Consider the following 23723-nt stretch of genomic DNA (forward strand, 5'->3'; position numbering starts at 1 on the left):
ACACTCTTGGTGAGCTGCTAAACAATGTACTTCAGTAACAAGGATATGAGAGACTTCTGGTTTGGGCTCTGATGTATAAAGAGCCTGGGAGTCACCACTTCCCTATTTGCAACAAGAAATAAAGCTGAGCAAACTGAATGACAACGACTATTCTCTCCCCATCAGAGAATTAAGGTTGTAGGGCAAGCAGCTACTGCAAAATTTGGAAAGACAATACAGAGAGTTACAGCTGAGATCTACCAGATTAACATAAAACCTCATGCTAAAGGCCTGTTTACCTCAGTTTCTGTACTCAGTACTGTTGCGTCCAGCTTTCAACAAAAAGTTAGGCAAGAAAAAAAAAAAAAAAAACGGACTGAAGAGATAAAGAAAGCATCAGAACCAGACTCAGCCATTAGAGTTTAGAATTTGACAGATGGCCCAGGTTTTAGAATCATTAGATAGGGATTAAAAAAAGTATTTCTTTGGTTGCGTCAGGTCTTAATTGCATCACGCAGGATCTTTTGTTGAGGTGCACAGGCTCAGTTGTTGCAGTGTGTGGGCTTAATTGTTTTGTGGCATGTGAGATCTTAGTTCCCCAACCAGGGGTTAAACCCACATACCCTGCATTGCAAGGTGGATTCTTAACTCCTGGGCCACCAGGAAAGTCCCTAGAAAGGGAATTTAAAATAACTATGATTGATATGTTAAGGGATTTACTGGAAAAATGATACAGTATGAAAGAATATGTTGGCAATGTAAACAGAAAGATGGAAACTCTAAGAAACAATTGAAAAGAAATGCTAGAAAAATTTTAAAAAATACAGTGACAAAAATAAAGAAGACCTTTGATGGGTGCATCCATAGACTGGACATAGTCAAGTAAGGCATCAGTAAACTTGAAGATGTGTCAATAGAAACTTCTCAAACTGAAATGTAAAATAAAAAAGAATGAAAGAGCAAAGGCACAAACCAAAAACTAGAATAGAACATGATACAAGAATTTGGGGACAATTTTCGAGAGGAATAACATATGCATAATTGGAATACCAGAGGGAGAAGAGAAAATGAAGAAGTATTTGAAGTGTTAGTTGCTCAGTCATGTCCGACTCTTTTTGTGACCCCATGGACTGTAGCCTACCAGGTTCCTCTGTCCATGGAATTCTCCAGGCAAGAATACTGGAGTGGGTAGCTATTCCCTTCTCTAGGGGATCTTCCCAACTGAGGGATTGAAGCTGGGTCTCCTGCATTGCAGGTGAATTTTTTACCATCTGAACTCACCAACCTAGAATTGTACCCCCAAAATGAAGGAAAAATGAGGAAAAGTAGTAATGGCCAAGAATTTTCAAATATTAATGTCAGATAATCAAACCACAGATGTGGGAAATTCAGAAAATGTCAAGCAGTAGGTGAAAATACCACAATATCTAGACCTGCACATATCATATTCAAACATCAGAAAACATAAGATGAAGAAAAACCTTGAAAGAAGCCAGAGGGACAAAAACCACCTTACTTAAAGAGGAACAAGGAAAAGAATCAGAGTGGATTTCATGTCAGAAACCATGCAAACAGGAAGAGAGTGGAATGAAATATTTTAAGTACTGAAACGAAAACCTACCAACCTAGAACTCTATACCTTGGGAAATTGTCCGCCCAAAGTAAAGGAAAAATGAAGATTTTCTGTCAAACAAAAATGGAGTGAATTCATGACCAGCAGACCTGTCTTGCCAGAAATGTTAAAAAAAAAATAATTCTTTAGAGAGAAAGAAAATAATATAGGTCAGAAACTCAGATCTGCAAAAAAAAAGAAAAAAAAGAGGGGTGTCAGAGAAGGAATAAATGAAGATAAAAATTCTTTGATTTTTCTTAGTTTTAATTGCTCTAAAAGGAAATTGCTTAAAGCAAAAATATCACAATGTATCCGTATGATTATAACATATGGATGAGTGAAATGAATGGCAGTCAGGTCACGAGGGACAGAAAGAATTGAGAGTTGGGAATGCTCTGTTAGAAGGGACTTTACTACAATTTAAGAAGCACAATGTTATTTGAAGGTTAATTTAGATTAGTTGTAAATGTATATTGAAAATTCTAGGGCAATGACCAAAACTATCTTTTTGACTTAAAAATGTTTTAAAAATTGTGATGAAAACACATAATACAAAAATTACCTTCTTAACCATATTTAAGTATATAGTTCAGTAGTGCTAAGCAGACAAAATGGACTCATATGACATATTTAATTAAACCCAGAAAAGGAAAAAGAAAATCAGGGAAAAAAAGAAATAAAAAGCAAGTTCAATAATTAGAAAACAATTACAAACGTGGTAGATATTAATCCAATTATATCAATAATTGCTTTCGATATTAATGGTCTAAGAAACCCATTAAAAGAAAGGAACTGTCAGAGTACATTAAAAATAGTTCACAAGACCCAACTATTAATATATATTGCCTATGAGAAGGATCTGAAATACAGAAAGAAGGAATACGATTTAAGTCCCAATTAAGAGGTAATGATAAATAATGGATATACAAAGGATTATTTAAATAACTATTGACTGTAAGTGTCAGCTTCCCTGGTGGCTCAGTGGTAAAGAAAATGCCTGCCAATGCAGAGAACACAGGTTCAATCCCTGGGTCCGGAAAACCCCCTGGAGAAGGAAATGGCTACCCACTCCAATATTCTTACCTGCAAAATCCCATAGACAGAAGAGCCTGGCAGGCTATGGTCCTTGGGGTTGCAAAAGAGTCGGTCACAACTTAGTAACTAAACAACAACAATAAAAATAATGGCTGGTTTGGGGGATTTAAAAACAAAGTAAAAAAAGAAAATAATAATATATAAGGTTGGGAGTAGGCTACTCTGAGTTGAAAATTCTAAGACCCTTGTATTACTCAGCTGGAGGACAAATATATTAAACTGTGAATCTGGTTATGTCAGGGATGCAGGTAAGCAAATTAAAGGTCATCATTAAAGGCCTAACAATGGAATGTATAACTTCTAAACCAGAGGAGGCAAGGAGATATATATAGTATCAGTGAGTCCAAGAGAAAACAGAGGAGAGGAAGGAAAAAGCAAAGAAGGTTGGACCATTACAAATACAAAATTAGATAGTAGATGGTAGAAATAAATAAAAATATTTGAGCAGTCCCAATAAATATAAATAGATTGAATTTGCTAGATAATACAGAGGATATGAAAAATAACTAAAACTCAGAAATATGCTGTTATAGGAATAACCTAAAACAAAATGGTACTGGAAGGCTGCAAGTAAGGAGCTAGGAAAACTAAATAAAATATGATAGAGTACTATCCCTCTCAGATGAAATTAAAGCCCAATGTATCCTTAAAGACAAAGAGGACCATTACTCAATGATAAGAAAATTCACAGGAAAATATAAAAATCCTGAACCTGTATATTCTAAGCAATAGAATCTCAAAACATATAAAGCAAAAAGTATCAATGAACAAACGGAAAAATCCTATAATATTTTCTGGAGACTTTACCATACCCCTCTTATTAATGGATAGATCAAATTGACAAAAAATTAGCAGAGACATTTGTAAGTTTTGCACAACATAATTAACAAGTTAGATCAAATAGATGAATGGAAACCAACAATTTGAGAGTATACATGCTTTTCAAACACCCACAAAGAGCACACAGAAATGGACTGTGTGCTGCTTGTGAAAACGAATGTCAGCAATACCCCAAATCCACATCATAGACCATGTGCTTTGATTGCAGTGCACTGAAATTACAAATTAATAGTCCAAAGCAAATTATGGTTTCCAGTCTTCTGTAGTTTGAAAGGTAAAAATCAAAAGCAATTTTCTGGAAAAAAAAAATCCCTGGGTCAGAAAAGAAATCCTAATGGAAATTACAAAATATTAGACTTGAACAACCAAAAACAAAAACACAGCACTGCGTATAAAAACTTGCACAATAAAGCCGAAGGGGTACTTAGAGGGAAATGGATAACTTTAAATGCATTAATTTAATATAGACGGTAAAAGAGTAATGGGTTAAATGTAAACATTCAATTCAAGAAGTTAGAAAAGGTGCCACAGATCAGATTCAATTTGGTAAAACAGAAGTAACACATGTATGTTGCAAAAAGATTCAAGCAACACAGAATCATGCCAAATAGAAATGAAAGATCCTCTTCCTATTTGTTGCCTAATATGTCTCAGAGTGCCAGTGTTAACTAATGAAAGAAGAGTTTCTGGGCCTGTATGTGTGCGTAACAGTTATAGCGATAGCTGCTGCTGCTGCTACTGCTACTAAGTCACTTCAGTCATGTCCGACTCTGTGCGACCCCATAGACAGCAGCCCACCAGGCTTCCCCGTCCCTGGGATTCTCCAGGCAAGAACACTGGAATGGGTTGCCATTTCCTTCTCCAACGCATGAAAGTGAAAAGTCAAAGTGAAGTCTTTGACTATAGCAATAGCAGGAGTGGGCATACCTCAGTGTAGGGATGGTTCAGTGGTTTCATAAATAATAACTTCATAGTTATAAAAGTAAGGTTTCAGAAAACCAAGCAAGGGGTCATGAAGATTAACAAAGCACTTGTGAGAAAGATCTAAGGGTTTTAGTTGTCTGTGAACCTAGTCATGTGGCTGCCAGTGAATGTAAACTATTCTGTGTTGGTCAGGCCACATCTGTCACATGGGGTTCCAGGTAAGTGCCTCCCCTTAAGAACGATGTTGACTAACTGGAAGATGACCAGAGGAGGTGAACAGGTTGCAGAAGGGATTACACCTCTAACATTGCTAAGCACTTAGTGTGTGCCAGGAATCTGTGCTGAACTCTTTGTGAAGCTCTTTACTTGATGCTCTATGGAGTAAGTGGTGTGAAATTATTCCCATTTTACAGATGAGGAAACTGAGTGGATAGAGGACAACTTGTCTGAAGATCCATAAGTAGAAACATTTAGAGCCAGATCTTGAAGCCAGCCAATCAGAGTTCAGGGCCTGTGCCTCGAACCACCATTTATCCAACTTACACCACCACCAAACCTGTCTTGTGAGGCACTTGTGGAAGAACTGGAACTTGCCTAGAAAAGGGAAAACTCACTGGATACACTGGAGAAGGCAATGGCAACCCACTCCAGTACTCTTGCCTGGAAAATCTCATGGACAGGGGAGCCTGGTGGGCTGCAGTCCATGGGGTCGCAAAGAGTCGGACACGACTCAGCGACTTCATTTCACTCACTTCACTCATTTCATACATTATCACTGGAGAAGGAAATGGCAACCCACTCCAGTATTCTTGCCTGGGGAATCCCATGGATGGAGTGGCCTGGCGGGCCATGGTCCATGGGGTCGCAGAGAGTTGGACACGACTGAAGTGACTGAGCATGCTCTGGATACACAAGAGTAGAATCAGATCTCAGAGGGGCTCCCATGGAGGAGAAGCAGACACACTTGTGGCTCCAGTCGGCAGACCTGGGACCTAGTGGGAATTAGAGAGAGGCAGCTTTCAACCCAGTCAAAAGATACTTTCCAAACAGGCAGAACTGCACACATGTGGATTGGCTCTGGGTTTCCTGTCACTGGGAGTGTCTGGCCTAGGCAGTGTGGCCTCTTGGGAAGAAGGCTGAGGGAAGTCTTCAAGCTTTGGAGGAGAGGGGTTTGAAAGAAATGACCACTAGGGTCTCTGCCAGTTCTGAGCTTTGGCACCCTGTGATAGATGGGGTTGTCTTTTCTCTCTTCTCTTTTGGAAAAAGAAGATGGATTTATTGACCCTTTCCTGGTGTCTTGGCTGTGAAACAATGAATTTATTGAAGACTATCACATAGACCAACTGAGTGTCATTGCCTTTAAAAGGATATGGACAATTCCAGGGGCTTCCCTGTGACTCAGACAGTAAAGAATCTGCCTGCAATGCAGACGGCCCCAGGTTTGATCTCTGGGTTGGCAAGATCCCCTGGAGGAGGCATGGCAACCCACTCCAGTATTCATGCTTGGGAAATCCCATGGACAGAGGATATGGTCCATTGGGTCGCAAAGACTCCGACGTGACTGAGCAACTAACACTTTCACTTCCCAGGGGCACTAGTGGTAAAGAACCTGCCTGCTGATGTAGGAGATGTATGAGATGCAGGTTCGATCCCTGGATCAGGAAACTGCCCTGGAGGAGGGCATGGCAACCCACTCTGGTATTCTTGCCTGGAAAATCCCATGGACAGAGGAGCCTGGTGGGCTATGGTTCGTAGGGTCACAAAGAGTCGGACATGACTGAAGTGACTAAGCATACTTGGACAATTCCAGGGTTGGGGTAAGGGAATTGGTGATGGGATAATTGTTTTTGGCCACCAAAAGGGCAGATAACTGCATTCACCTGTTGTAATTTCTACAGGTTTCTGACAAGAGCTGGCTCATCAGCATGAGGATGTGAAAGGAAGATGATGAGAGGCTGTACTCAGCAGCAGCTTAGGGGGTGAGGTCTTGGAGGCAGACTGGTTCTAAATGACAGGATAAGGTCCTTTCTGTGGCCATCCATGGAGCTGGGCAGGGGGATGGAGAGCAAGACCAATAGAGTCAGAGAGGATGCTCAATGAGGTCAAGGGCAGGTGAAGATGACAGTGGGAAGGCCCCAAGAAGGACCTCACAGCCCATTATGTTACTTTTGAGCCTGGGGAGATGGGGTCATGTGTGATGGCAGGTTTACCTCCAGGACCTGTGTGATTCTTTCTTTATTCCTGGACCTGAGCTTGCTGGGTGCTATCACTTAGACAGACATGAGCTTTTCTTCCTTTGTGTGCAAAGTTACTGGTTAAACTCACTTGACTTTACCACTGCTTTAACCTCAGTTTTCTCATATCATGGGATAATAATAGTTCTTGTGTCATTTGGGCTGTACAGATTAAACAAGATGAACATAGAAAAGGGTTCAGCAGAGCATCCAGTTCATAAGAGACACTAGATTAATGTTACTTCTATGACTGTTGTTGTTATTATCGGAGCGTTCGTCACAGCTGAGATTCCACAGAGTAGAGAAGCAGGGCCATGGTGGGAAAGAAGCCAGGCTGGATAGATAGGAGGGGGCTGTGAGAGGAGGCACAGAGCGGGGAATGTCGGGGGGGAGGGGTGACAGACAGACCAGACACAGAGGCAGAACGTCTGGCTTAGGACTTGCTGGGAACTTTCTCCTCCCCAGGCATTCCCTGCTTTTGCCGTTTGCCCAGCTACAGATTACACAGGCAAATGAGCTTAGGCTTTGAGGGGAAAATCCTATTAATGTAATCAAAATAACAATTTGTATCACTTTTAGAACTTCTGCCTGAGGAGCTGAGAAATCTCCATAACAAATTAATAATTCTAGGGTTGTGTTAGAAGAACCTTCCCTTAGAAACAAGCAAATTCATATTTCCCTTTTGGTACCACAGAGGACAGGAATTCTCCAGAATCCTAGATCAGATTTGAAGGGTGAACAGGATATTCCAACCCAGACTGGGATACTTCTGAGCTTGTGAATGTCCCTCCTGACAGGAGGACTGGGACAGCTGCTGCCTGCGACCATGCTCTTGGGGGCGCCTGCCACGCCCCGTTGTGCTAAGCCTGTCTGGAGGCTCAGGCAGCACTGCACTGGTCACCTGTACTGGCCACAGGTAAGGTGCTTCAGAGTCAGGGCTCTGCAATTCACCTGGTTCTGGAACCTGGCACCTGTACCAACTGGGTGTGTGATCCTGAGCAAGTTGCCCGACCTCACTGAGCCTCAGTTTTCCCATCACAAGAGGAAGATGAGGTTGCTGGTGTGCCTCAAACAGAGTTAGCGTGAGGACAGAACAGGAGGCTCGTGTGTGTAAGGTCTTGGACAATTCTTGGAACATGGGAACCCTCAATAGATGTATTTATCCTTATTATTGACATCCTCAGAGAATGCCTGAATGATGCAGACAAGGCTCGTGGGGGCTGCACAGGAAGCAGGTGGGGAGGAAGATGAGTAAGACAGTGCTGGGAGAAGAGGAAGAGCCTTGTGCATGTATAGTCTGGGGAAGGGGGAGAAGTTTCAGGTGGCCAGAACATGCAGGCTGGATTTGATGATTCTGAAAAGCCCATCTTAAAACACATACACACACACTGCAGCATAATCAAATGCAGTATAATATAGCTTCCCAGGTGTCACAGTGGTAAAGAATCCACCTGCCAACACAGGAGACACAAGTTCCATCCCTGGGTCAAGAAGATCTCCTGGAGGAGGAAATGGCAACCCACTCCAGTATTCTTGCCTGGAGAATACCCATGGTCAGAGGAGCCTGGCAGGCTACAGTCCATGGGGTTGCAAAAAGTTGGACATGACTGAACAACTGAGCAGACACACGTATAATAGTAATACAATATCTGGACAGTGCATGTGGTTCAATACTTTGTATTATCTCATTTAACTCTCATAACAAACCCTTCCAACTTGGTATTGATTTTCCTCATTTAAAAGATGAGGAAATTGAAGGGATGCTCCTTGATATGCAACAAGGCTTAAAATGTTTACATTCCATTTGGCTGGGAAGACACGTGCAGGAGGTTTGGTTATAGTGAGATTTTTTTACATCTTTTCAACTTCAGCACTTCTCACTTTTGGGTGTTGGGGATAAGGATTGGTGGCGGGGCTGCACCTGGAGCTATGGGGAAGGGAGCATTGCTCCCCTGTGGGATACTCCTTTAGGAGATGGTGTATTAATTTTTACAGATTGTTTTCAACTCATCCCCTTATGAACAGCACCTGGGTGTTAAATTATAGCCTATGGAGTAAATCTGGAGAAAGCCTGTGCTCTCTCTGCCCTGGGGACAGCCCTGTAGATTCTCTGGCTACTAATCTTTTTCTGGGCTTCTGATCCTCTTTGGAAGGGATAGGTAACGATTTCCCTCCTGTTCTGGCTCTCGGCATAGCTGACATCATTTATTCTTTGTGGTTTGAAAGGTTAGGAACTGACACGCAGAAAGTAGGCTGTGGGGCTTTCAGATTCTCTGGGGACTTGCTTATTGGTAACTAGATTCTCAAGTGTCTCCTGGGGACATCTCACAGCTCACGTGACTTCTTAATATCCTAAATGGACTTTAACCCCAAAGAGCCTGGTGAGCCTGTGCCCAATATCACCAATACCTTGTTTTCCCTTCTGTTATCCAGTTGACTCATTTTATTCCTTTAGCAGGCCTGTGAAGTGGGGACTTTTATTATCTTAATTAAAAAAATTTTTTATGTGGACCATTTTTCAAGTGTTTATTGAATTTACTACAATATTGCTTCTTCTTCTTCTTTTTTTTTTAACGTTTTGGTCTTTTGGCCTTGGGGCATACGGGATCTTAGTTCCCCAACCAGGGATCGAGGCTGCACCCTGTGCATTGGAAGGCGAAGTCTTAACCACTGGACTGCCAGAGAAGTCCCTGTTCTTATAATTTTATAGATGAGGAAACTGAGGAAGAAGATGACTCATTAAGTTTCCCAAAGCCTTGCAGCCCATGGTGGTGCTGAGATTATAGACAGACTCTTCTATTTCACTCAAGAGTGACCTAAACAGTTGGACCAGCTGATCTAAATTTTTCAGTAAGAAATGCTGTGGGCCAATTATTCTAAAAAGTTATTGTTTTTAGGACCTGTTTCCCATATTCGAACAGATTTGTAAATAGCAATCCCTTTTCACAAGCTACTTTGGTTTTCTTGAAACAGATTTCATCCCATAAGGTATTAGAAGTGGCATTGATCAAAGCTAGTTGTCCAAAGGGAGTTTTGGTTCTTTTGTGTTTTAATGACAGAGATGGGAGGGGCTATATCTGCCCCGAATACCTTCTGGGACATAACCCTTGTGACAGCGCTAAATGGAGAACTCTGGGGTCTCCATCATCTCTATATCGGTGTGTTGAAGTGGACCCAAAACAATTTTCTAAGGAAGTTCTTGTCCCTGTGGCAGGCCGCTCTTCTGCCCATCTCTGAAGCTTCAGCCCCAGGTTCCTACCAGGCCCTTCAGTTTTCTCAAGAGGATGTCAACTCCCAAGCGGGGCTATACTGAGCTGTGGGCATAGAGGAGCTTCCCTCCTGCCACTTGTTAAAATCAAAAAGCTTCCCACTGTTATTCGGCTCAGAGGGAAAAGTATTTAGGGGAGGGCCAGATGTGGTCCCTTCTCTAGCAAGTTCCTGAGTCTCTAGCCCCAGTCTTGACTTTGAGGGTGTGGATTGTGTTGTATTTGAGAGTGCGGGCTCTGGAACCAAACTGCCTGGGTCCAGTCCCGGCTCTGTCGTCTACCAGCTGCATGGCCTTGGGCAGGTTCCTTGGCCTTGCTAAACCTCAGTTTTTTCATCTACAAAATGAGAATGATGAGTACTTGCTTTATAGGACTATGTGAGGTTTCACACGGCTCCCTGTGCAGTGCAGAGCCCACTCAAACGTGGTCTCTGGTGGCTCCAGTTGACTATCATTGGTTCTGTGCTATACTTGCCTCTTGCTTTCCTTTCTGCCTTTCCCCACCTCCTTGTATTCTTTTTTTTTTTTTCTGCCCCATTGTGAGCTGCCTTAAACCTTTGCTGAAAAGTGATGAGGTATGAAAGAACAAGTGAAAGAATAAAGTTAATACAATAATCGCTAATAGGCACACTTGTCTGAACGCTTGTTTATTCTTCCCAAAGTCTTTCATGTATCTTTTCTGATTTTATTATGAAAATTCTCTTGCAGTATTATTTTACTTTGCATCCTTATACAGAGATCCCTAGGCCTTCTTTTTGGGTATTACATAGCTTGCAAAGATGTGGCTTTTGTGTATATGTGTGAATGTCAAACTAATCCATAAATCCTCAGCATTGTCTTCAGTAGAGTTGAAGTAAGCGAGTAAGATCAGCTTTATCTTACCAAGAAGTTCTGAATTTCAAAAGAAATGTTGGGTGTAAAACTCCAAACTCATGTTAAAACTCCAGGCTCATGTTCTGGAGGCTGAGTTTAGACATTTAAAATGAAAGATAGGAAAGGATGGGAAATGGATTGGAGCTGACACCTGTGGGATGCTAGGAGCCAGCCAGCAGACATTGGGGAGGATCTGGGCACCCGAGACACCCCTGCTTCTCTGCCAGCGCTTCCCGCCTGGAACCACACCCACCTCAGGCAATGTCACTGGAGAGGTATATTCATTCAGTCATCCTGCAGACAGACCAGAGAGCCACCAGCCAAGGTGAGCCCATTCATGTCACAGGGAATGGGAAAACAAGGGTGTGAAGCAGTTGAGGTGGTGGTGGTGCAACTGAGCTGAAGAAGAATATGTGGGTCTAGCTGAGTTGGGGTGAGCGTTAGAGGAGAGTAAGTCCAAGGACAGAAGAGGTTCTGGATGGGGGAACTGAGGGCTGGATACACAGGAGGCTGCTGGGAGAGAAGGATCTCTGTTGAGTGGCCAGGACCGAGTCTTTGCATCCTTCCTGGGGTAGAATTGGCTGTGCTGAAGGTAGCTGACCTGCCATGAGAGCCTCCTTGCCTGTTGGCCATGGCCTTTCATGGCCAACTGGTACTCCTGTGTCCCCATTGCACTTTGGGGAAAAAAACCAGCTTCCACTACTGCTAGCAGCATCTCTGCTAAGAGTTCTGCCTCCAACATTAATATTTGTAGCTGCATGGTCTAAGTTACAGTTCTATTAATTGTCTGGTCATGGGAAATTCACTTCATCTCCTTGTGCCTTAGTCTCTGCATCTGCACAAAGGAAGAGTAAAAAATGACAGTACCTCTCTAAGTTGGCGCAAACTGCAACATAAAAGCTGTCTAAGCATCTAAGCACAACCCTGGCAACCTAGCAGGGGTGTGTAAATGTACCCATGCTGGATCTTCTTCAGGGCCCACCCAGCACATCAGCAGAGGTTTCTGTCCGTGGAAGGTGCTGAGCAGTTTCTTGACTGCTTTCCTACCTGTGACCTTGTTTGATTCCTCTTCACACTTTTGGAATACAAAGGGCAGACAGTCTTATTCCCATCTTGTCAGTGAAACAGTTGAGAGCCAGAAAATGGAACTTGTTTCTTTCCTGCTCGAACTGCAAGTGCTACTTTTCCTGAAGCCTGAGCTCTGATTTGGGCCAGCCTACTTCCCTGCAGTGTCCCCTTGAGTAAGTTTCTTCCCACATCAAGCCTCAACTTCCCACATCAAGCCTCAACTTCCCACTGAAAACTGAGGAAAGAGGATACCCCACATCCCTTCTAGCTCAGATGCTCTCTGCAGCTGCAGGTCTGATGCAGGAGGGCCTCAGTCCTTCCCTGAGCTGAGGAGTGGGGCCAAGGTTTTAGACACACAGGCGGACACAGGAGTCCCAGGAGTTCATGCATCCAGCCACCAGTTGCTGAGTTTGTTGCCCAGAGACTCGTGCCAGGCAGGCTGGGTGATGCAGAGGTATGCAGGTCACCCTTTAAGACAGATGGGGGCCTGAGGGGCCCATGGGCAGAGCCATGAGGCAGCATGTGCTCATTGCCACTTACCTGACCAACACTTTTTATTTTATTCGAAAAAAAGTTTGTAGATAGTACATGCAAGTGGTAAAAATTTCAGACAATACGAAATGTATATGGATACAGTAAAGTCTCCTCCTGGCTCCTTTTCTCGCTGCCACCTAGTTCCCCTCTCGGGAGGCAGCTACTGTTAGCAGTTTCTTCTCTGTTCTTTAGAGATTTACATACAATACTTTGATGAGGGTAAGATATATTTGTGTATTTATGTAGATGTGTGTGTGTGTGTGTGTATATATATATATATATAGTCCTCCCCTCTCATTGTTCCATCTTTGTTCTTTTCCATTAACAAATATTTACGATGATTGTTCTGTATGGATAGATTGCTGCTTCATTCTTTTTAGCAGCTACATAGTATTCCATTATGTGGGGTATCATACGTTATTTAACAAGGCTTCTGTTGGTGGCTTCCAACCTTTTCATTTTTCAAAAAAAGTCTGCAGTGGGAATTCCCTGGAGGTCCAGTGGTTAGGACTTCATGTTTCCACTGCAGGGGACATGGGTTTGATCCCTGGTCATGCCTAGTTAGGGAACTAAGATCTGGCAAGCCTCAGGGTGTGGCCAAAATAAATGAATAAAAATTTTTTTAAATTTTTTAAGAGGTTGCAGTGAGCATCATTGTCCATATGAGACTGTATCTGTAGGATAAACTCCCAGAAGTGGAATGGCTGGATCAGTGTGTGTGCCTTGTGAATTTTGAAAGATAGACACCTTGCTCTTCAAAGACATTTCTCTCTGAAATGAGAAGACTTGTTTTTCCCAACAGCTCCCTCCAAGTGGAGGATCAACCCCTTGAATCATTGCTAATCTAACAGATGAAAAAGGGTACATTATGGCTCTTTAATGGGCTCTTCTCTTATTATGAGTGAAGTCTGGCTGCTTCTCCTTTTTTTATTTTTACATATATCTTTTTTTGGAGCAATTTTAAATTTACAGAAAAGTTGCAAAGATAGTATAGAAAGTTCCCACATACTTCTCACCCAGTTTCCCCTATTGTTAACGTCATATAACCACGATCCACTTGTCAAAACTAAGAAACTTACGTTGGTACAACACTAATAACTAAACTCCAGACTTTATTTGGCTCTGAGTGGTTTTCTTATTTTGGCAAGGGTGAGGTCAGTGTGTAAGCTGAAGTTGGCATTTTAGGTGCCAGAGCCACCTACCCCCCAAGAGACTGTTGGGGTCTGAAATTTACATCTTTCCCCATATAGCACAGCACACAGCCCAGGCCTCCCAGTCTGCCAAGGCAGACTGGATGGAGAAATTACATCATATTGTTTCTCTCAGTTCCTTTGGGTGAAGAGTGTGGTTATTGTTAAATCACTTGGTTGGCCCCTTGTTGCTGTTCCATCCTCCTGTATTCCAGTGGAGGGAATAGGGTGAGCCAGGCCATTAGAGGTATGGAACTCCATCAGCTTTAAAAATCCCAATGACACAAGTAGTACTTGTCTTCCAGTAAAATTAGCACATTACAGATAAGACTTAAACTGTTAATAACAGTTCCAATCTCCGTCCCTTCTTCTACCTCCCAGAGGCAATGCTGTGGTTGCCTTAGGTGCTTTAGGGTGTATCCTGTCAGGACTTTTCTGGAAACCATAAACTTTTGAGGGTGCTGCCAGGGATGGCTGGAGATGACAGGGGCAGGTGTAGAGACCTCTCCCCCATGTTCTTTGCTTGGACTCGTGAGGAATGTTAATATTCATCCTTCTTGTGCAGACAGCGTGTTATACTAACAAGGCGCTTCACAGCGCTGCCTTGTTTTAGAGCTGTCATAGCAGCTCTGGGTGGTAGGTAGGGGTCATTTTATCATGCTCTTCTTGGACAGATCAGAGGTAGCTGAGGCCCACAGCTGGTAAGAAGCAGAGCTGTACCTAAATTCTCTCCTGTTGTTTCTTGAAGAATAATAGTAGTAGTTGTACCAATAATAACAATGGCAAAGCTTCATCAAGCACGGGTTACTTTGCTCACATTATCTCATTTAACCCTCAGAACACTGTGAGCTGAGTACATTATCCCTTGGTATCCTATCCCCAGGACATTGGATCCAGATTGCCTTCAGATACCAAGATCCAGGGACACTCAAGTCCCTTGCAGTTGGTCTTCTGTATCGATGGATGCAGGACTCACAGATAAGGAGGGCTGCTTGTACAGGTATTATGCTGTCTAGTAGATGAGGAAGTTGGGGCTTAGAGGGGAGAGGCAGCCAGTCTGAGATGCATGGAGCTGGGATTCTCTTCCAGTTGTGTCTGCCTCCAGAACCTGCAGGCGCACACTCTGCTCTGTTCACCATCCCTCATCTGTGCCTTTCTAGTAGCCCACAGCTGCCTTGCAATACAGCTTAGAGTTTATCGGACATTTTCACTCTGTCACTCACAGATCAGCGGTACCTATGCTTCTATGCCCCATCCTTTCTTAATTCCTCTGGGTCTGTGTCTCCATTTATCTCACCTTAACCTATTTTCAGGCTCTTCTCATCCACTCCCTACCTGAGCCAAGGACTGTCTCCACTCATTGCATGACTTTTGGGTATTTCCTGAGCACCTGCTCAGGAAAAAATTGCCAATCACTGCCCTCATGGAGCTTCCATTCTGCTAGAACAAAGATAGGCCTGGGCTTCTCCAGGTCCAAAGCCAATTCTCCCCACACTGGGCTCTGTGCATCCTGCCCTCTACAGTTTACTGGGACAGTGGTGCATCCTGTGTCCCCCTCCTCCTGTCACTCTGGGATGTCACTGTGGGCTCTGGGCAGGGCCCCGGCTGCTCCCAGGGATCGTGCGCAGGCGTGATTTACAGCACCTCCCCGCACCACATGTCTTTAAAATTACAGTGCCCATTTCCTGCTGAAATAATTTCCACAAAGAGTGGCTCCTATTACTGCAAGAGGCGTGCAGACGTCATGATTTATTATTATTTATGGTCCCAAGGCCTTGTTTATGCAAGACGGGTTAGGTGCGTGCGATAGAAATGCCATTATGCAAATGACATTGAATGTCCTTACGGCGCCTAAATAATTTTTGTGTTGGACGATTAAACCTCATCTGTTATTGATATGGGCTGCAGTCGGGCTATTACAGAGTCCCAACAGTACTTACTCCCAGTAATGGGAAAATTGAGAGAGAGAGACCAGCACAATTGCCTCAAGTGGGCCGTGATGGTCTGGAAGGAGTAGAACATCTCGGAGGTCCGCGCTGAGGGAGCCCGCAGACTCCTCGGATAAATAAGGAAGGCTGCGCCCGGCAATAAATTAAGCCTCGGGTTTGAGTGGGTGCCTTGAAGGATTTGTGGCCTTCCAGTAGCGTGATTTAGCTATTTGATTTAGCCAGGGGGCTAGGCAGCCCCACCCCGAATTCCAGGGAAGCCCGTGAGCAGGGAGCTGCCAGCGTGGAGGGGAGGGCACAGGAGGAGGGTGACTGCCCCATGACGGGCCATTCAGTCTGCCGTGCCAACCTCTCGCTGCCTGCTGCATGGCCCCTGCGCATAACTGCCTGCCTTCCAGAGTGCGTGCGCGTTCTCTCTCTCTTGCTCTTTCTCTCTCTCTTTTTTTTTTGACACAGCTGTGAAGTCCCATTTTGATCAGTGTTGATAGCTTATGAATTCCAAAATTGACAAAATTTACAGAAAAATGAGGATAATCCATCTTCCTTAGCAGCCTGTCAGGAGCTGGCCATACTTCATAATCTCCAATTACAGATGCTATTTTCCGACATTTACATGCAGATATTAGAACCAAATGAAAATGAGAAACAAAAAGAGAATGGAAATGCAGCTATTTATATGTATAAAAGACAAACAGGTAAATTCGAGACATTTAGATTGGATTTGGGGTCCCTTTAGGAGGCTTGGAAAGAGACAGCTTTGAGCACGTGGGGTTTCAGAATAAAATGGTAAGACACGGGGCCTCTCCAGGCCTGTCCGTGGTCTGGCAGATTGGGTTAAAAAACGGTTCAAGTCTGCTGGCTCAGCTGGGGACGCTTGACTTGGGTGGGGGCTCGTGGGACACCCCTCCCCCAGGGTTTTAGGGAGTCCCCTAGGAAGCACCCAGAGCTCATTCTAAGCCATCAAGTACTCATACATTTCACAAATGAGTGGGTTTAGAATCTTCAGCATTTGTTTTTTAAAATGGTGAGCATGTGTTGGAGTGGGGGGTGGGGGAGTAGGCAGGAAATGCCACTGGAGTCAGCTCCCTCTCTGAGGCAAATTTCAAAAAGTTGGCATCTTCTGGTGACCAATTCATAAAGTCCCCCTGAGCAAAAGATGCAGGAGGATACCACTGTCTGTCAGAGGGCTCTGGCCAGGTGCACAGAGGGTTGTACCAATAAACTTTAAAAATGCGATATAAATAATAAAATTAATGGAGAGAGAAGGAGTTCTGATATATGGATCACCCACTTCCTTCTCAGCTAATCTGGCGAGAGAGGAGGGCCTGGGAGGAGGCTTTGTAATGAAAATGTTCTTCCCATAAAATTGAAGGGAGAACAGCCTTGTTGCCCTCGCAGCTGTATGTGGCACTGGCTTCTGGAAAGCTGGGGATATTAATTAGCAGTGCTTTGGATTAAACTCTTCCAACCATGTCGGATGGTATAATTTTTTTTTTCTCTTTGTGAGCTTGACATGGATGGCAGGGAAGAGTCTGCCTGGGTTTTCCCAGCTTCCTGTTATTACTGAACTTTTCTTTTTATGTGGGGGGGATCAAACCTCTTCCTCTCCTGGAAATGAAAATGAGAGATTTCAGGGTTTTCCTGGGCAGTTGGGCAGAGAGAGGGTGTTCTGTTGGAGCAGGCAGAGGAGGTTGAGAGGGTTAGATGGGGAGATGGGAACATCTCTGCCTTTGGCTTGAAAGCTTTTGTTTATTTGTGGGAAGCCTCTTTCTAGCCAGCAATTTTATATTATTTGAAGTTTGATTTGTGGTTGAGAGGTGAAGAAAATAAAACCAGGAGGCTAAATTTAACGTATGTACATGTGTGTGTGTGTGTGTGTGTGTGTGTATCTGAGAGAGAAAGGAATTGTTAAAAACCAAGCTCAAACCAAGCCTTCAGAAGTATGTTTGTTTACATGTCCAGTCTCAAGGCCAATGGCTTGCTTGCTTAAATAAATTGTAGGTATTAGCACAAAGAATGGTTATTATGCTTTCTTTCCAGGTATGAAATGCAAGATTCATGAAATTAACACATGACTGCAAAATGCAAACGTATTTCTAATAATTAAAAACAAAGGCTCTTAAGTTAATCTTCGTAAAGAGGCGAATAAACAGAAACACCATTGTTATTGTGCTAGTTTTGTCTCTATTATTTACATAATAGTATTAATTTACACAGAAAAGCTTCAGCCTAAGCCTAGTGTCTCCTTCCTTTTGTTTCTCATTTTTCTAAAACCAGAATGTATCCTTCAGTCAAGAACACAGCACCTGAACCAAGCAGTCTGATGCCTGATTTTTGTCTTCATAGTGCAATGTTACGTTTTTGTTTCTTTCTATTTCCCACTCATATGAAGATTATTTGCCAACGCCAACATCAGTCTGTGCACGGCTGTCCTCTGAGTTTATCATTTAGGCTGCCCTCTGAGACGAAATGGGGAGAGAAAAGGATGAAGTTCCTACCATTGCTGGCTGAACCCACCTGGAAACATTTCATACTGGAGGTCATTCTTGAGCCAGGATGAGAATGGGTGGAGAGACAAGATTGGAGGAGAGGAAAGGAAAAGGTGCTCGGGGAGGAGGAATGGGCTTGTCACAGGTGGAGTTTCATGAAGCCTGTGAAGATGCTTCTGGATTGGCAGTCGGTCACCCTGTCCTGGGCCCTGTGGCATCGTGGGGAAGAACACAGACTGTGGGATCCAACAGGACCTGAGCCTAACCCCACGTGCAGCTCCCTCCGCTCTCTGTTCTCAGCTTTCCCATCCAGACCAGGATTGGGTTGATGAAGGTGGTGTCTAGTGGAGTTCAGCATCTCAGGCTTGGAGTAGCCCTGCTGTGGGGTGATTCAGGCACATTATTTTGGTCCCTTGTGCCTCAATTTCATCCTCTGTAAACTGGGAGTAATAATATTTACCCATAGGGTCATTATAAGGGTTAAATAAATTAATGGGTTTTAACACCTAGAGGGCATCCTAGTGGCTCAGCGGTAAAGAATCCTCCTGCAATGCAGGAGACCCAGGTTCGATCCCTGGATTGGGAAGATCCCCTGGACCAGGGCATGGCAACCCACTTCAGTATTCTTGCCTGGAGAGTCTCATGGACAGAGGAGCCTGGTGGGCTACAGCCCATAGGGTCACAAAGAGTCAGACACAACCGAGCATGCACGCACGCTTACACACGCTAACACCTAGAACAGTATCTGATGTGTAGGAAGCATCCAACAAATACGAGTACTCCTGACTTATCCTGTGTCTGAGGGTTTCGGTCAGAGATGCTAGAATCGTCTGAGGTGGAGTCTGAATTAGCTGTGAGAGGCCTTGTTCTCTCAGCCTTCTTTTTCCGGCGTTTCTCTTGGCGGTGTCTGTTTGGCTGTAGCAGACCTTGGTGACAGAGGGAATGCCCTCCCGAGACTGCCTTTTGCCTTTTCAAAATGTTGCCTGATAGAAGGTTCTTCCTCATGGGGAACAGAAGGGGCAGAGAGATGACCTTTGACCTGAGGAGTGTGTCTTTGTGTGTGTGTGTGTGTGTGTGTGTGCGCGCGCACGCGCATGCATGTCACCGCTCAGCAGTGGCAGGGCAGTGGTGGTAGGGAAGGGCATCCAAGCTCCCCTCCCGGCCTCCACCCTATTAATCTTGCACCACAGAGGGAAGTCTTTTGTTTCTTTACAGCCACAGGGATAGCCTTTCTGTCTTCCTGCATTTGGGAAATAAATCCAAAAGAAAGTGAACTATGAGCATCCTGGGATGTCCCCCACTCCTGTGCCAGGTACTTAAGGATGGAGGACATCCCTTTGCATGCCCCCTTTCAGGCCCCTTGGTAGCCAAGAGGCATTCCTTTGGTGGTAGTGAGCCTCCCTGCCCTTCTCCCTTCCCTGTAGCAGGATGGGACAGCCGGGCTCCACCATGAAACTGCCTGGAAGAAGTTGGTGGAATTTGGCTGCTCTGAGATAGAGCTCTGTTTTTGGAAATCTTCCTCCTCTTTGCTACATCAGGATCTGGATGGCAGAGTCTGAGAAGACCCTGGCAATTCCCAAGGAGGGAGTCCTCCTCTCCCTCCTCCACACAGTTCCCTCCCACTGCGTCTTCTTATCATTCAGGAAGCCTTGGCTTCTGGATTCTGGCTCTTGTCCTCCAGAAGTGGAGCTCTTGTCATTTCTTCTCTTGCGTTTGGGAGGACAAGAGCCAGAATGCTCCAAGCCCAGGGCCTTCTCTCCCTGCTCATCTCACAGGTTTCCTGAAGTTCAGGGTGGACCCCAGAATCTTTTGTTCCTTCCCTCTCTCCCTTGCTCAGCTTCATTCAGGATACGTCTGCCCAGCCTACTGGCCCAAATCAGACTGCCCAGAGGTGCCTCCTCATCTCAGAGGGAGAGCAGATACAATGTCAAATGACTGGGATCAAGTTCACTCGCTCAGTTGTGTCCAACTCTTTGCAACTCCATGGACTGCAGCATGTCAGGCTTCCTTGTCCATCACCAACTCTAGGAGCTTGCTCAAACTCATGTCCACTGAGTTGTTGATGCCATCCAATCATCCTCTGTCGTCCCCTTCTCCTCCTGCCCTCAATCTTTCCCAGCATCAGCGTCTTTTCCAATGAGTCAGTTCTTTGCATCAAGTGGCCAAAGTATTGGAGCTTCAGTTTCAGCATCAGTCCTTCCAGTGAATATTCAGGACTGATTTCCTTTAGGATGGACTGGTTTGATCTCCTTGCTGTCCAAGAGACTTCCAAGATTCTTCTCCGACACCACAGTTCAAAAGCATCAGTTCTTCATCTCAGCTTTCTTTATAGTCTAACTCTCACATCCATTCATGACTGCTGGAAAAACCATAGCCTTGACTAGATGGACCTCTGTTGGCAAAGTAATGTCTCTGCTTTTTAATATGCTGTCTACGTTGGTCATAACTTTCCTTCGAAGGAGTAAGCATCTTTTAATTTCATGGCTGCAGTCACCATCTGCAGTGATTCTGGAGCCCAAGAAAATAAAGTCTGACACTGTTGCCACTGTTTCCCATCTATTTGCCAGGAAGTGATGGGACCAGATGCCATTATCTTAGTTTTCTGAATGTTGAGCTTTAAAGCAACTTCTTCACTCTCCTCTTTCACTTTAATCAAAAGGCTCTTTAGTTCTTCTTCACTTTCTGCCGTAAGGGTGGTGTTGTCTGCATATCTGAGGTTATTGATATTTCTCCCGGCAATCTTGATTCCAGCTTGTGCTTCTTCCAGCCCAGCGTTTCTCATGATGTACTCTGCATATAAGTTAAATAAGCAGGGTGACAATATACAGCCTTGACGTACTCCTTTCCCGATTTGGAACCAGTCTGTTGTTCCGTGTCCAGTTCTAAATGTTGCTTCCTGACCTGCACACAGGTTTCTCAAGAGGCTGCTCAGGTGGTCTGGAACTCCCATCTCTTTCAGAATTTTCCACAGTTTATTGTGATCCATATAGTCAAAGGCTTTGGCATAGTTCAATAAAGCAGAAATAGATGTTTTTTAATTTCACGGCTGCAGTCACCACCTGCAGTGATTTTGGAGCTTAAGAAAATAAAGTGTGTCACTGTTTCCATTGTTTCCCTATCTATTTGCCAGGAAGTGATGGGACCGGATGCCATGATCTTACTTTTTTGAATGTTGAGTTTTAAGCCAGCTTTTTCACTCTCCCCTTTCACTTTCATCAAGAGGTGATAAATATTGCAAACACAGGGTGGTGAAAATCCTGGGGCAATTCAGAGAAGAAAATGATTTATTTCAACCAAAAAGACTTAGGGAAGAGACGGCATTGAAACTGGGCCTTAGAGAACAATGATTTGGACTGGGATGAGGATGGAAAACAGAGTGAACAGAGGCACTGAGTGGAGTGACTGGGGTGCTCAGGAATTAGTACAAGTGCGGTGTGGCTGGAGTTGTGGGTAGTTTCAGAAGTAGGTAGATCTGAGTTGAAATTGGAAAAGCAGGTTGGGATTTGGATTGGGGTCTGTATGGTTTGGGTCAACATTACCTGGAGGCAGTGAGGAGCCAGGGAGGGTTTACAAGCACAGAGCGCTCCCTTACAAATAGCATACTGGTTAGGGACAGGAGAAAATGAATACTTCAAAACAATCCTATGCAAAATCCCTTTCCATTTCACATGAGCTTGTGGTGAGTTCTGCATTGACTGTGAGAACAGCATGAGTTAACCAGGCGATGGGGTGACAAGAAAAGCAGAAGCAAGCTGCTTATGCTGTGAGAGGACATTCGTTGGAACTGGGGTCCCAGAAAGCACACTGAAGACCAATAGAGAGCACACTGAAGACCAGCGTGGGGAGGCCTTAGCACTTTGTGGTAGCCAGAGCTGTGTGGCCACCAAGCGGCTGCCTCAGGAAGTAGGGAGTTTCCTGTCACCAGTGAGTTTTGAGCATCAGCTGAAGATCAACCTCCATAACCCCTGAGCTCCCTTGGGTCCTGAGATTTGGTTCACTAAGATTCTCTAGAGCTTCTCTGATGGCTTAGCAGGTAAGGAATCCTCCTACAATGCCGAAGATGGAGGAGCTGCGGATTCTATCTCTGGGCCGGAGGAAATGGCAACCCACTCCAGTATTCTTGCCTGAAAAATCCTATGGACAGAGGAGCCTGGTGGGCTCCAGTCCATAGGATCACAAAGAGCTGGACATGATTGAGCAACTGGGCAGACACACACACACACACACACAAGTTTCTCTAAGTGGCCATGGTGGGAGAAGGGGGCCTCCAGATGAGTCAGTGCTAGAAATTTCTCTGGGACAGAAACCAGAATATCTGATTTCATTCTCCTCCCTGGGCTTTCCCTCCTGTGCCCACCACCTGTATGTCTGGGAATGGGCTGGAGTGACGCCTGGCATGCTGTAAATGGAATAGGGAGAGATGAGTCAGTTAAACCTTGCAAATCTCTTCTTGGAAGCCCCTGATTCTACTGCAGACCATGTTGACCAAGTCATGGACACAATTCTGGAGAACCACATGAATAATGAGCATGTCTCATTCATGCCTAGGGTACTTTCTGATGAATCAAAGCATTTTTCTGTCACTTACTGTCTCAGTGACCCTGGGAAGCACCTTGGATGCTGTTGGCAGAGCCAGGCCATGGTACTTGTCCCAGTTCATTTGGATCCACAGGCATTTATGTCACATCTGTTCAGAGCTGGGCATTGGGCCAGGAACTGCTGTCACAAAGATAAAGGAGACACAGCCCTATTCTCATGAAATTCACACTGTGGTTGGGGAATGAGGGCCCTTAAATAATGAAGTATACAATACAGAGTGTTAAGTGCAGCTGTAGGGATGTGCATGCACTTTAGGGTTCTAGGAACACAAGAGGGGAAGTCCAGGAGGGCTTCCTGGAAGAGTGAGGCCATTCAGAATTCTTAGCAGTTCTTCCCCTCTGATAATACTGGCAGTAGCACTTTGTAGATTATGGAGCACTTTTGCAGGCATCATTCATCATCCCTCCTTTCAGCAAAAATGTCTTTTGCAAGTTTGATTCATCTTCCATTTGGTTTAGTGGAGATGGAATGCTCGAAGTTTATTGTTTTTTGTGTTTCTTTTTTTCTTTTTTAAAATTAAACTTGTTAGTTTGAAATAATTATAGGTTTACATGCAGTGCTAAAGAAATAATGCAGAGGGATCCCATATACCCTTATCCAGTTTCCTCCAATGATAACATCTGGTAAAATCACACTGGGATATCAATGTTGATAAACTCACTGGGATACTGGCCATGAAGACTAAAAAAAACGAGAGCAAAAAGACCTGCCCTCAGGAGTTGACATTCTTATCACTTCCTGTATGCCTGGTCATAACCCTGTGCGGTAGATCATGTATCCCCACGTTGAAGATGAGAGAAGGAGCCGAGAATTGAGGTGCCTGGCCTGGCTCCACAATGCACGAACCTTGCCTGTGGCAGACGTGAGCCCTGTCCTCCGGTCCTCCTGTCCGCAGAACTGGCGGGTTTCTCAGCCGCACTCCTGCCTGTCATCAGGCCGGGCCCTGGGGACTCGCCTCCCCTACTCCAGCTTCCGTCCTTCTCTGGGTAGGTGCGTAGTTGAGCAGGTGTCTGGTCCCTCAGGTGGGGGACTGGTTGGCCTGGCTCTGGCCCATCTCCCAAGGGCCGCCTCACGC

At 44.6% G+C, this 23723-nt stretch overlaps 1 protein-coding gene across 5 annotated transcripts in view; it reads left to right on the forward strand.

The window, feature by feature from the left end:
* PAX5 (paired box 5) overlaps positions 1-23723 on the forward strand; it is a 183869-nt gene that overhangs the window by 77113 nt on the left and 83033 nt on the right. The gene's annotated exons all lie outside the window — the stretch shown is intronic.

This window comes from Bison bison, unplaced genomic scaffold (genome assembly GCF_000754665.1).
Source record: "Bison bison bison isolate TAMUID 2011002044 unplaced genomic scaffold, Bison_UMD1.0 scf7180017864243, whole genome shotgun sequence".
Lineage (NCBI taxonomy): Eukaryota > Metazoa > Chordata > Mammalia > Artiodactyla > Bovidae > Bison > Bison bison.